General features: G+C 42.8%; 1 long non-coding RNA gene across 3 annotated transcripts in view; it reads left to right on the top strand.

The window, feature by feature from the left end:
• LOC139587812 (uncharacterized) overlaps window positions 1-14,511 on the top strand; it is a 63,645-nt gene that overhangs the window by 11,261 nt on the left and 37,873 nt on the right. For 2 of the 3 annotated variants that reach the window (XR_011678502.1, XR_011678504.1), the window contains exons 3-4: window positions 6,736-6,845; window positions 8,716-9,374. This is a non-coding gene — a long non-coding RNA (uncharacterized lncRNA). Of the gene's footprint in view, window positions 1-6,735; window positions 6,846-8,715; window positions 9,375-14,511 lie in introns of those variants that run through there. The other variant, XR_011678501.1, reaches the window with a different exon arrangement.

The raw sequence follows: 14,511 nt of genomic DNA, 5'->3' as shown, positions 1-14,511 counted from the left end.
AGTATTTTATGATTGGCTTTTTGCAAATATTAAAATGAATATTATATGTGTTATGTTAGAAAGTTATGCTGTAATAATTTTCTTAAGTAGTGTATTAAATATAGTTTTAGGTTATAACATAATGTTAAAATAGAAACTATGCTGTGTAAGATACTTTTTTAAAAGAGTGGATTCACACCAGATAGCAGCCCCAGGACACCTAAATCTTTCAGAGAAAGAGAATTTATTGCTCCATTATCGAGTTCTTCCCACCTTGCTCAGCTCTGAAGGTGCCATCAGGATTCAGAGGAAGAAGCTGACACTGCCCAGACAGAATCCTGTGTTTGAATGGAATTTATGCCTCATGGATGAACTATATGAATATGCAACAGGCTGTTGCTTTTAAGGGTTAATCCTCTGTTAATGTGTGTCCTTCTTCAGGCTTATTTTGCCCAGAAAGAGGCACCTGGACTGTCCATAACTCTTTGTTTCTATTGTCCCGTATTGTCCTAATGCTAATTGTCCAAATTTTTATTACTCTAATTATATTACTATTTTTATAACCATTTTATTACTATTCAACTTTAAAAAATTTAAAAGCAAATGATTGGTGTTTTTCACAGTCAGGGTGAGAAGAGCCTCCCTCCCATAGGCCTCTGTGGGTGCATGTTAATGTTTTAAGTTTCATTGGTTTACTCAGTGGATGTGACCCCTGTTCAGCCTCCTTTTACCATATTTGTATTCCCCTAGAATGTTCTCCCCTCTCCTGATCCCCATTGGCCCCAGTTTGGCACAGTGTTCCGCCCGTGTTATCCCATTGGCTCTCCTAGTTTGCTGCCCCTCCTCTGTACCACTCTCCTGTTCCCATTGGTCCTTGACCCTCAGATCCACCCCTTTTCCCCCATATTTAACCCTGTGCCCTCCACCTGCTGTATCTTCCATCCTGGACTCTCTTTGTGCCCATAAATGGTTTTAGGATCTGCAAACCAAGACCTGTCTCTCGCCTCCTCTGTCAGCTCTTTTAACAAGCACAGGCCACTCTCTGGGATTTATCGAAGTGCGCTGCTTCAATGGAACATTCAAAAGCTAAAGGCCTCAGAGAAGGCACATAATGAGCAAATTTTTTAGAATCTTACTGTATTTAAGTAGCATCTTGGGCTTATGGCGACCTGTTTCACAGTATGTTGAGTTTTGTTGCTGCAGCAATGAAATGGTTTCTATTCTGGAGTTACGCTTTGCCGTGGGGAATGTTGCTACAACAGGAATGGGATTTGCCTCTCCTCTGGGAAAATTTTCCCACAGCTCGTGTCATTGTTTTAGAGAATTGTAGGGGTGCCCACTCCAGCCATGTCCCCACTGTCCTAGGCACCGTTCCAGGATGTTCTCGTGACAGGTTGGACATGGCTCCACATCTGCCAAGAAGTTTGTTTTGTTGTATTTTTCTAGTGGGGTACCGTGTAAGAGGCACCAGGCAACCGCTGCCCATCTCCCAGGGTGAGAATTCCCTCCCTGGGGACATAAGAGCCCTGACCAGGAGGAGCAGTTGGATGTACGTCGCTTGTGGCACTGTGCTTGAATCAAAACCTTGAGACCAGAAGTATGAAGAAGTTTCTGTCCATGCTTTCTTTAGGAGAGAATTTTTCCCTTATTGAACTGGCTCACAGCTTTGCAGACCCGTTCTGGCCAGCAGGCTGCTGCTTTCTCATTAGCATGATACATTTTTAAAGAGATGCGCTACAACGAGCACAAGGAAGCTCTGAAGCCTTAAGCAGAGGCCACGAAATGTTGTGTTACATCTATTTTTTTTTTTCAATTACTGCCTAGAGAGAAATGCATTAAAACTCAAAGCAACAGTGACAGAATGATCCTGGGTGAACAGGCTGAATCAATGGGTGAGCAGTTCCTGTAAGATTAAAAAAGGTGTTAAAATAGTCAAGCTTTGTGCTGCTTTGAAGCTCACTGGCATGACATTTTTGGTGGTTTTATTACATTTTTTGTGTGTTTGAGGCAAGTAGACAGTGTCAAATTGTAAAAAAACAAATTCCAACATTCTAAAGTCAAATGATGATATAATGTAACATGTAAAACCCGTGAGCATGTTTTTTTTTCTTTTCAGTCACTCAGAGTATTTTTAATACAGCTGAGAATTAAGCCATTGTGTCACTGCAATTTAGAAAAAAGCTGAGGTAGGTAGGTAATAACTCAAAATTATTGGAAAATATGAAGACCCCTTGTAATTTCCAAAGATCTGTATATGCTGGAGAGCCTAGATGTCCATCTGAAGGCATTTTGCTGTAGTATTCTTTGTCTTTTCTGCAATTTGATAAAAAAATCAAATTATTTTGATACTATTTCAGGGGAAGAATTGCTTTCTCAGGTAGTGCAGTTTCAGAGTAACTGCCAAATGTAATGTTCTGACATTGTCTTGCTTAGGGAAATGTGTTCTTGCCTAAATTAGTTTTGTGACACATCATCTGGAAGTATTTCAAAACAAAAAGCTCATCTTGAAGTGTTTGGCTTCTGCACTGTAGATTTCTGAGCTCTCACCACAACAGGATCTGAACCCCTTCCAGCAGCACGTTAAACACCGTGACAAGCATCTGCCATGTTTTGTTTGCTTTTGCATCCTCCCCTCTGGGGAAAAGGCAAGTGCAGTGGCATGGCCAATTTCGGTCAGGTTTCTCTCTGTATGAGGCTGGTTTGGGTTTTTTAAGCAAGAGGCATTTTTCTGAACTCCAGTGAGAAAAGGCAAGGTGGAAGAAACGCACGGAGCTCTTGGAGCGGCAGGCAGGAATATTTGTGCAGTGTGGGTGGGTGGTGCTCACCTTCCTCACACTGAGCTGGGAGAATGGCTGATCATACTGGGATTTTTTTGTATGGGAGAGAAGCAGAGCTGAGAGCAAAGGGCAACTGTGCTCATTGCTAGATCACAGGAAATGGAGTGGGAGCTGGCTGGATTCCAGGCTCGAGTCCGGGACCAGGAGCACCCCTGGCCACGGCAGGGGATGAGCAGAAGAGTCACTTCTGGAAACTGTGGTGTCAGAGCTTTGGGCTTGGCTTCACACTTACAGGTTGTCCAAAGTGAGATTTTTCTGGTTGAGAGATGGCAAACATGAGGCTATTCTGGGATTGCTCATCCTTATGCTAGAATGATTTCAGCTTTGAGAGAACCTGGAAATCCAACTTGGATGTGCAACCCTTCTGCTGGCTCAGGTCTCAGGATCTGGACTTCATCTGCATTGCTAACTGTGGTGATCTCATTACAGGATCTGTGTATCCATTGCCAGTGCTGCTGTTCCAAAACAGAACTCATTTAGAGTTGGAATGTAACAGCATCAAACAGACCAGATGGAGGCACAAATAGTTAAATTGTCCTGAAAATCCAATTTGCCAAAGGACAGAGGAGTTTTGATAGTTGATACTAAACCACTGTTGGGTATTTGCCTTTGTTCTCCATGAGAGGTGGCCAGGCCTCCAATGGCTGGGAATGGGAAGCCTAGGAAGCCTTGGTTATTCTCACCTCCACCAGTCTGGGACAGGAATCAGGGCTCCAGCCCTCAGAGTTGTCAGTCAGCCACTGGGTTTGCTGCCCTGTCAAATGGCATAGTGCACAAACTTATCTGGACTCATTCCTAAATCCAAAGCTGCTTTACAGAATAAACTGGACGAATTACAAATTACAAACATCCTTTGTCCTTTTCAAAACCTCACACACAGCTGCTGGTACTCACTAGTCCTGGAATAAATACTCCAGACCTCAGACCAGCATTTTCTGAACAGTTCTAAATAAAAAAGGCAGTGTACTATGTAAAACAGCTCTTTAGTTCCTAAAACTGGGAGATCCCAGCTTCTTAAATTCTCTGTAAAATATCCAAAGCAAATATTGTCTCTGGATCATACGTTTTATTAACATCTTGAATTTGCTTTATTTTTATTTCTCAAAAAACATGCAATGACTGGCAAGCTGGGGATGATGGGATAGGAGACTGTGTCAGCAACATTTTGAGGAAGAATGCAAATGGTTTTGGATAGAGAAAGGAGGAAGAGACTCCCAAGGGCAGGCAACCTTCAAAGACAGAGAGGAGTGAATAAAAGGCCATGCGGGCAAAAGCAAAATCTGAAATCAAACTTAGCATAAGATTAGCAAAAATGTCTGCATTTACATCACCAGGAGTGATGGCTGGCAGTTGGCAACAGTTCCTCTCCATGGGGAGCAGGAGAGGTGCCCTCTTGTTTTCTGTCTTCCAGCTCATGGGTCAGCTCTATGTTTCCAGGGATGATTTATCATTTCCAGCTGAAAGGCACATGCTGAGCTTTAACTCACTCCTGTGGAGTGACTCCTGCTGCTTCCTAAATGCTTTAGTGTCTATTGCAGAGCTTCCCAGGCTGCTCTATAAACAATAAATGGTTAAAAGCCAGTGAGGAAGGAAATGGTTTGTTAACTAATAACCCTAGTGAAAATTGGCCCTTGATGATGTGCAGACTCCGAGCTGATGATGTGCAGACTCTGAGCTGCCTGTGATGGGCACCAAATTTTCTTTCAAACAGTGTGCTTTTTATTTCTGCTGGTGTTAGCTACTGCAGAGTCTGATTCTGCAGTCAGGGGTTTGTCATTAACTGCTGCATGGACAGACTCAGCCTTCAAAAGGTGGTGGTTTATGTGGTTTCTATCTTTTCTTTTTTTAATCTTTACCCGTGGCAAAAGAAGCTAAACTTGTACAATGAAAACAGTGAGAAGAGAATGACATGTCCGTTCACCATGATTATGCTACAAGAAGCACACTGGGATAATGAAGGGAGAATTGCTAACTATGCTGTGGTCTGTTTTCACATGTTTGTGGCAATTAGGTACAGAAGTGGGCAGGTTGTCACTGATTTTAGGCAAAACCCCTGAGCAAGCACGAAGGAGTTGAAATGCTGGCAGGAAACAGTTCATCCTTTGCAGCCCACCTCTGCATTTCCAGCAGGATTAAATTCACCCATCAGCAGCACATGCACAGTGTGGAGCTGCACGAGCAGTGCCCAGACATTGTAATTTCTCATGGAAGCAAAGGAGGGAAGTCACTAAACTCCCAAGAGCCTTACACCCAGTAAGGTTCCATTGTAAGAGCCTGAATGAGGGATGTGGGACTCCAGGCAGCTCTTTAAAATGCAGTTTATTACACCAAGAGGTTCCAGCAGCCCAGGGTGGTGGGTGACAGAGCCTGTGCCTACAGCTGCCAGCTCCAGCTGCAGGCAGGCCTGGAGACCCTGAGTTTAGGTTACAATGCATTAGAGACTTTTCTTTGCTGAGCATCTTAATACAATAGAACCAATCTATACCTTAACTTTTATCTATAGCCTATCATAACTACTGTAATTACCATATTCATGTTACTATTCTCCAGTCACTAAAAGTTAGCACATTACAGTTTAAGCTAGAAGTTGTTTTTCAGTTTTCTTGCAGTGGAAAATTCTGAGACCTTTTTTCTACTTGCAGCATTTGCTGACTTGTTTGCCTGTGCTCTCTTTCTGCTTGGTAAAAACATCTTCTTGTTTGAGGTGGGTTTATCCTTTGCTCTAAGTCATAAAAACCCCTTCTAACTAACATACCCTTTGCCTCCTTGGTTATCCAGTAAGACTGGCTCAGCAATTGTCAATTTACACATCTATTATTCTTCTATATCAAAAATTGCTTCCATCTCTATTCCTTCTTCAGATTCTACATTTGAAAATCTTTCTGCCAAGCATACATATCTGTGAGACTTTCTTGTCAAACTTTCATCCTTCCCAACATACCATATCAGAAAGCTTTGTATCAACTTAGCAGCCCTTCTGCATGTGCACAGAGTGTGGAGACTTTCACCCAAATTTTGCTTGTCTTTGCTTTGGTTTAATGGTTCCAGGCAGATCAGTAGCTCTTCATCACAAGACTGACCTCCAGTCTGTGGTCTGTTGGCAGGATAACTTTGAGGGGCAGCACTGGGAAGCCAATCTTCCGTGGGATAAAGGAGTTCCAGCTCATTGATGTGATATTGAAAGGCAGATCCTTGTGCTGCCACTCAAACAATTGAAGGCTGGGGACCTCGAGCCTGCAGCTCCCCCTGCACAACCAGAGCCTGATTTCTCACGTGTGTCAGTCCTGGACAGCCTCCCTTCACTCACCTTGAAATGCATGTTTTCTCCTTAAAAAACCATCAAGGCTGCCTGTTTTCAGTGATTCATGCATGTACAACCCATTATCAGTCCTATGGATTTGCTCTGGGTTTTGTTGTGCTAATTGCCATCCCAGGTGGCTGTTAATTAGTTAATTAGCTGCATGTTTCAGGGTGCACCACAGTCATGTATAAACAAATCATTACTGAATAAAGAATGCACAGATAGGATGTATTTGATGATGTGGCAAAAATACTTTGGTTTGACCAGGACAAGTGAAATCCAAGTATTATTGGTGATCATATGTGGTTCCTTATATTAATTGTCTTAGTCTAGATTTGGTTTTTGGAGATTTGGGAATAAGGAGTTATCTAAGGATTAGATATTAGGAAGAAATTCACTGTGAGGGTGGTGAAGCACTGAAACAGTTGCCCAGAGAAGTTGTGAATGCCCTGTCTGTGGAAGTGTTCAAGGCCAGGTTGAATGGAGCTCTGAGCAACCTGGTTTAGTGGAAGATGTCCTTGTCCATAGCAAAGGGAATGGAATGAGGTAATCTTTAGGATCCCTTCTAACTCAGACCAATAATAGACTATGATTCTATTATTTTAATTTTGTTTTCAGACCAGCCTGTGCTTTGTGAGTTTTAATGATCTTCCCTCTTTCCTTGCCCAAAGGAAACCTGTTTGTGACATTTGGGGAAGATGATGCAAAGCCAGCAACATCTCCTGTTGGTAAGGCACCACTGATTATCTTCTGCTCTTGAGCAGGAATCCAGTGTCTCCCAACTGTTTTCTATGTGTCCCCCTCGAAGGATGGAGGAAGGCAGCCAGAGCTCCTGTGGCAGCCAGCCCTGGTGGCTGGGGACAGATTGAGGGCTCTGTGTCACCACTAAGCAGGAAGCCAAGCATGTGCTCTTCTCTCCCACCCCCAAACCTCCAAGCCCTTTCCCTCTGGTGTGCCTGTCCCCAGCATGGGTATGTCCAGGCCCGAATCTGTTGGTTTTCCATCCCTCGGCTCTTTCCACAGTCAGTCACTTTGCCAGTTTGCCTCTTCCCCTTGCAGGGCAGTGCTGCTACCAGGGAAAAAGAGTGGGATGGGGGTGGCAGAGAGGATCAGCAGGATGTGGCTCTCAGGGACAGTTTGGCATCCTACTACCCTTGGGCACCCACCTCAGTGGGGCCAGGAGATCCCTGTGGATGGGCAGGCGCATCCCACAGCAATTGCATCCATCCCATCCCTGCAGCCAGGTCCCTCTGACTGCAGCCTCACATTTCATTTCCAAAGAGCTGCAGAGGATTTTCTGGTGTTAAATTCTGTCTTGCTGACGTGTTTGTTGAGTCAGTGCCTCACTCAGCCTCAACCTGAAACACAGCTTGGGACTATTAGCACAGTTCCTAATTTCAGCTGTGCTTATGAGCATTCTGCTTGAGTTTGTTCTCTCACTGGAGTCACCGTTTACTTCAGCATAGTTCTTCTAAATTCATACCCATCCTCTCAACACACACAGACCTCACAGAGATCTTCATGCATTTAAATGAAAAAGCCAAATAGTTCCCTTGCCTCGTTCACATTATGCAGCATTGCCCTTCTCTGTACCTTGTCTTATTTCAGAACTGTCATGCAAATAAACTCAACTTAAAAAAAAAATCATAAAAAAGCATGCATTCTGTCAACCTTTTTTCTCCTTCTCATGCTGTATCTGCAGGAAGAAATCCCTTCTCCTTCCTGCCTTGTATTTCAGATGTTTCCACTTCTTTCCTAACTGTGATCCAGTATCTTTATGGTTCCCCAGTTGCCCAGGAAACAAACCCTGACTCCCTTTTCCCTGACATGTAGTAGTCACTATTCCATGAAGTTACTGTTTCCTTAAGTGTTTTATTGTGGGTTTTTCCCCTAAACTACTCCAGAAGTGGGAATTCTCCTTTTCAGTCCCTGTACTGGGGCACCCCCTTTCCTTTACCCACCTGAGTCTGTCTGCATGAAGCAGTCATTGCATTTTCTACCTCCATCACTGCAGTGTCTGACTGAACTCAGCATTACTTCTTTGAGTGTACTGAACAGTCATCCTTCTGCAAGGCATTCTGCAAGGATTCCCATGGGATTGCCATTGTCAGCAGGAAGGATCATTTGTCCTTCCTCTTGGATGCACAGCACTGGTTATTGGCTCTCCCTTGTTATTGACACCCTCCCAGAAGGAGAAAACCACCAGAAAATGAAAAAAAAAAACAACCAACAAACAAACAAAACCCCACAAAAACAAAAAACAACAACAACAACAACAAACAAACAAACAAAAAAAAACCAAAACCAACCAACCCCCTAAAAATTATCCCAGGATATATGATGGGAGGAGGGATTTAAAGAGTAAAATGCAGGTTGTCCCTGTGGAATGAGGATCTTGTTCTTGCTGCCGTTGGGACTCCTTGTGAGGGAATGTGGAATGTGGATGTTCCCTCTTTGTGAGGGAATGTGGGTGTTGGTGTGGGTGGTGGGGAGTTTGCACAAATCGCAGGTGGAGAGAGCAAGAGACACTGGAGCAGGTATGGAAGAACAACTCAAGGCTTTTGCCTGTAATCCTCTCATCTCTAATATTCCCTACAGAGACCCCTGATGGCCAAGAGACTGCCTTTTCCAAAATGAAATGTGCCCTGGAAAAAGATCTCCAGTTTGTGGTAAAAATAACTATTACTTCACAGGCCCATGGAAAAGGCACCTGCCTGGGTAGCAGGAGACTGACAAATCACAGATACAAAAATGGATGTGACACCTTCTGTGCAGAACATCCATTGGTGAAGTTGAGCTGCCCCATCTTCCCTTTTTCCTTGGAAGACTTTGTATCATCTTGATTTTTTGTGACACATGGAAGGTAAAATGGTCTAAATCTTAATGATTCATGGGATGGGGACTGTTTGTCAGCTTCAATAAATCTGTTAGCCTCTTTGACAGTGAGGAGGGAAGAGCTGTTTTGAATTCATGGTATGTTTTAAAAGTTTCTTTCAAAGAGTAATGTTTTTTTTTCTTTCCTCTCATGTTTCTCAGAAGAAACCAGCCTGCCAAACTGCTCCAGGAAGCTCTTCTGAGATAGAGACATCCATCTCAGTGTACGGTCTGTACTTGTGAAGCAGAGCACAAAGCCCTTTTTCCATTTAATCCATATTAATTACCTCTCTGCAGCTCCTCTCTAGTTTCCACTCATCCCAGGCACCAGAAACTCATGTGGCTGCATCTCAAACAAACCAGAGCCTTTCACTAACCACCTGGTAAGTCAACACTCCAAAAATAAAAATGAATAGAAAGGTTTACTGCTGTAGGATTGAAGCTTTCCACACTTGAAAGCTGAATGCCGTGGGACTGTGGACTAAGGCGGATATTTTTAGTGCCATCAATATCTCTTGGAGTTGATATCTCCCAAGACAGATGGTTGTTTCCCACAGAACGTTGTCAAATGTTTGCTCAGCCAAGATCAATTTTGTTCCAAGTCCTTTCCCACCTTCTGGTGAAATACATTTCACTTGCCAGACAAAAAAAATTACAGGAACAGCACGAAGCCTTGCCACTGTAGAAGGTTCTCGTCCCCCTGGCTCTCCTGTGTCCTTTGGCAGTGTGACTGACATCTCTCTCAGGGCTGAGGGAGAATAAAAGATGCACTGGTGGTGTGAGCACATGAGGGCTCAGGTCTGTATCAGAGGCTGGTTTCCTGGGACACCTGCACATCACCTCTCAGCCTGTCAAAGGGCCTTTGTTCCTAATCTCCTGGATCCTGAGCTCTTAACCTGCACGCCCCAAATTGATCTTGTAAGAAAATGAGGTGTAAGGGGGAAGGAAGAGCAGAAGTGGTTCTGAGGAGGGGGCACAGAGAGGCTGAGTTTGTGTGCATTGCTCAACAGCTGCAGCTTTTCTTTTAATTACAAGCTTTTCTTTTAATTACAAGCTTGGAGACATGGGAGCCCTTTGTGGTGTCCAGCAGTGTGTCACGGACATATTTTATGAAAAATCCTTTCATTAGGATCTTTTCTGAGAAGCTTCAGCTTTTTCTACTTTGGAATGTGATTTGGAGAATTGTTTACCCAGCATGTGAAACTCTTTTTACTTGATGACCAATGACAGCCACCTGTGTTGAGGCTGTGAGCAGCCACAAGACTTTATTATCATTCTTTTCTATTCCTTGCTAGCCTTCTGATGAAATCCTTTCTTCTATTCTTTTAGTATAGTTTTAATATATCATTTTCTTTTAATATAATATATATATCATAAAATAATAAATCAGCCTTCTGAAACATGGAGTCAGGATTCTCATCTCTTCCCATGCTGGGGCTGTCTGCAAATTCAGCAGGTAGCATGCATGGCTCTGTGGGCATTTTCAGCTGAAATCAGTGGGGAGCAAAGGATTTTCCAAAGGGTGGTGTGGGATGTGTTTATTTTCTTTTCCTTGCTGGTTGTTATTTTTAGCTGAGCCTGCCTTGTCACAGTGTAAGAGACAGAGCTGGTTCTTTCCAAAGTACAAGTTCCCTTATATATGAGAAATTACAGCAGGAGTGACAGCAGCAGTTTCTGAAATGTTATGATGATTCCTTCCTGCTACACTTACATCTTGTTGTGGTTCTGTATTTGAAAATTGTTAATACATGGTTGTTTTCTAGCAAGGACTTGGCAATCCAGGCTCAGTAGGGTATCTCTCATTTTTATTGCTTCATACACAAAAATAATACTGATTTAGTTTTGTAATTCTAAATCCTTTTGAAAATGCTACGAAATCAAATTCATTCTTCTGCACACTGAAAGGTACATTGGATCATCCAGAATATTCTTTCCATGCTGATCCATAATCTTTACTATTAGAGATTCAGAGGCAGGTGAGGCTCTCATTGGAAGGGAAATCAGTGCTATGATGCCCAAAAATATTTTTCATCCTTAATTAAGTTGTCAGAGTGATCTATTCACACCCCCCTGACATCTTAAACAACCCCTATATCCTCAGCCTGCTTTTGCAGAACAGGATTATAGTTGAAAGAAATGTGCAGGCCTTGGTATTGTTTGGGATTTGGCTGGGATTTATTAATATTTCACTCCTGCATTTTCCTTAGGATTACAGACCCTTGATTCTTCACTCAGGTAGGAGGCATTTGCAGCCTCCTCCTGCCAAATGAGCATCTTCACTGTTATCAAAGCACTGTGGAGGCATAACCATGTATTACATACATATATGCCCAATTTATCACTAAGTTGTTAACCTGCAGAAATCACTTTCTGTCCCCTAGCAGTCAGGTGGAAGCCTTGGTGTAAGGCCTTTTCTTATATGGACTTTATTTTCTATATATTTTTTTTTACTATGGCAACCTGTCAATGGAGACTCCTGGGAGGGAGTAGATGTGAGGATAATCAATCATTTAGCCTGCGGGTTGGTTTGGGACACCCCAATCCCTGTCCTCTTGTACAAAGCCTTCTTGAGCAAAGAGAAGTAAGGGGAATGCAACAATTCCATATATAAAAATCTGGGAAAGGAAAACCCAAAACATACAGAAACTTTGTGTATGTGTTTGTGTAAGATGGTGGTTTTTTATGAAGCCTTATTTTATCTATGTCACAGAATGGTTTGGAATGGACCTTAAGGACCATCCAGTTCCAACCCCCCTGCCATGAGCAGGGGCACTTTTCACTAGACCAGGTTGCTCCAAGCCCCATCCAGCCTGGCCTTGAATATTTCCAGGGATGGGGCAGCCACAGCTTCTCTGGACAGCCTGTGCCAGGGCTTCACCACCTTCAGAGGGAAGAATTTCTTCCTAACATTTAATCTGACCCTGCCCTCTGATAGTTGAAGCCATTCCCTTTTGCCCTGTCACTACATGCCCTACTTAGCAGCTGGCTTCTCTCCTGCTCTTTTGGGAGGTTTCTGATCTACTTTAAACTGTAAGGAGGAAAAAAACCCTCTTCCTTTCTCCTTAAGAATATTCATGTGCAAAGGCCAGGTTCCTGCTCTTACATCTTTGCTTGGGAGTTTGTCTCCCAGATACATTTATTCGTGGCACATTGTCATTGTTAAGGTCCAAATTAAGCTGCCTATCCTGTAAAGGATCCCCCCTGCCTGAAGCAAAACAGAACAGTTAATGCATTTTTTATAAACAATGCCATTAAGGATGCATAAAAGGAGTGTTGTAAATATCAAAGCGAGACTATCACTTTTTTTTTTTTCTTACTCCATAAAACATAGGAGAAAAATCTACAGGTCAGATTTGTTCTGATGCAAATGAAGCCAGATTGTTTGATTTCAAGAGCTTTGTCCATTTCTTTTACTATAGTATTAGAGTTTCTTCTTGAGCTCTGAAACAGCCCTGCTAGGGTGTTTGAAAATGTGGCAAGTTCAATTATAGGACTATGCAATAGTACAGCTATAAAAACATTTGCATGTGAACAGAGCAGGAACAGAGGACATATATGAATATTGCAAGACATGTTGAGGTCTCCTAAAGCTGCTCCCTGGCCGAGGGAGGTTTGACACAGAGCTCAGGGCTTTTATTTGTGGGCCTCCTGTGAGTGATGTTGGCCCAAGGCTGGGTGCATGCATCTCCCTGCTAGGCTGTTATCCCACCTAGTGGCTGCTCTCCTATCCCACAAGGTGATTTTCTTCCAGGATATTGGTGAAGCATCCAAGGCTTGATGTATTCCTTCAGTTAGCAGTCAATGTGCTTCCACATTGCTTGGTCAGGTTGTCAAACTTGTGCCCTTGCCTTAACTGTGTTACACCAGGGACAGGTTTCATGTTCACATCATCTGAATTTATGAATCAAATACAGATGCCTGTCTAGTACAGCCAGCTTTCCAGTGGAAGTGCTCTGCATCGCTCTTCTTACTTAGACAATCTCAGAATTGTTTGGGTTGGAAACCCGAGATCTTGGAGTCCAGCATGGCCAGCTCACCACTAACTCATGGCCCCAGGCACAACGTCTAAGTGGCTTTTAAATACCTCCAGGGCTGGTGACTCCACTCCTTCCCAATGCTTAACAACCATTTCAGTGAAGAAATTTTTCCTGTCGTACAATCTAAAGATCCCCTGGTGCAACTTGAAGCCACTTCCTGACACTTGGGAGAAGACCCCCACAACAACCACTCTGTGACTTCCTCTTAATTTGGGCACATGAGATAATGTGAAGAAGACCCTCTCTGTCCCAACTTGTGGGACCATCTCAGGTTTCCCTAAGTCCCTAACAGCAGTCACAGGAGTGACTTTCATCTTCTCTGCTTTCAATACACAGGTGTGCACAATGCCCCTACTCACTGTCCATCCACTTCCCCATCAGCCCAGCACTGGCCTGACTGAAGGCAAAAATAACAATTTGATTGCCTTCCAAAGAAGGAGGGTTCAAGCCAAATTTTTGAGTTGGAATCACATGAACAAAATGCCCTTTAAAATATATTTTGATGACAAGAAGAAAAAAAGATTATTTGCCAAAGCACCACAAGAAACTTCCTCCAGCTGGACAGGGATAATATTTATAGTAAGCCTTTGAGAAGGGGTCCACTGTGAAATCCTCTGTTCCTTCCTTCCAATCCTGCTGTTTGCCTCTCTATTTCTATGCCACATTTTCCTCTGCTTTCCAAATGTTGATTTTTTGTGAAAATAAGAAAAAATCTGTCCCCACTTAATTCTTTAAGTCACCACAGTTGTTAAATGCATAACTCACTCTGACTGGAGGGTCCAGCTTTTCAAGTTGATTTCTGTACCCAGAAGAATCTCTTCATTCCTTTCATCATCTTTTTTCCCTGGTTTTGATGTCAGTCTTGCTTTGTGGGACTGAAGCACTGAAGAGTAAAGGCAGCTGAAATTGCCAGCACGTGCCCTAAGAGTGTCTGCTGCTCTCTGCACAGCAGAGATGTAATAATGAAGGTCACCCCAGAAATTTAATGGTTAATCTTTATCTTTTTCTACAGAATAAATAACTCTTCTTCAGAATGTAGAACTATAAGAATTATTTTCATGAGTATTAAAAAAAAATCACATTGTTACGAAACAAAACCATTGTCCTGGCCATCATTTTTACTAAATAAGTCTCAGTATTTAATATCTTTTTTATTTGAAAAAAAAAAAAAAGAATTAATTGCTTCAGCCTACTGGCAATTATTTAGGTAAAAACATTCCCACCTGTGCTCTATCTGCCAATGTACCAGAATAAAATTTTCCCTAGAAAAGTGAAAAAAGGCCCAGAAAGCTTGACACGTACTTACTTTCTTTTTTCTTTTTCTCTGTTGTACTTTTTTATAGTTCTATAATTTGGTGATGAAATGCATTTACCATCAGTACTATACTCAATTTAAGAGTCAGCTTTTTCTTGCAGGAAACCTGTAGCTCCTTTCTCCCTGAGCTGCTTGCTGCCTGCAGCTGGGAAAGCTTTTCCCATGGCT

The sequence above is a fragment of the Agelaius tricolor genome, unplaced genomic scaffold (genome assembly GCF_023055355.1).
Source record: "Agelaius tricolor isolate 1412-34295 unplaced genomic scaffold, bAgeTri1.0.p SCAF_1, whole genome shotgun sequence".
Taxonomy (NCBI): Eukaryota; Metazoa; Chordata; class Aves; order Passeriformes; family Icteridae; genus Agelaius; species Agelaius tricolor.
Note: the sequence above shows the minus strand (reverse complement) of the source record. Positions and strands in the feature narration are given on the sequence as shown.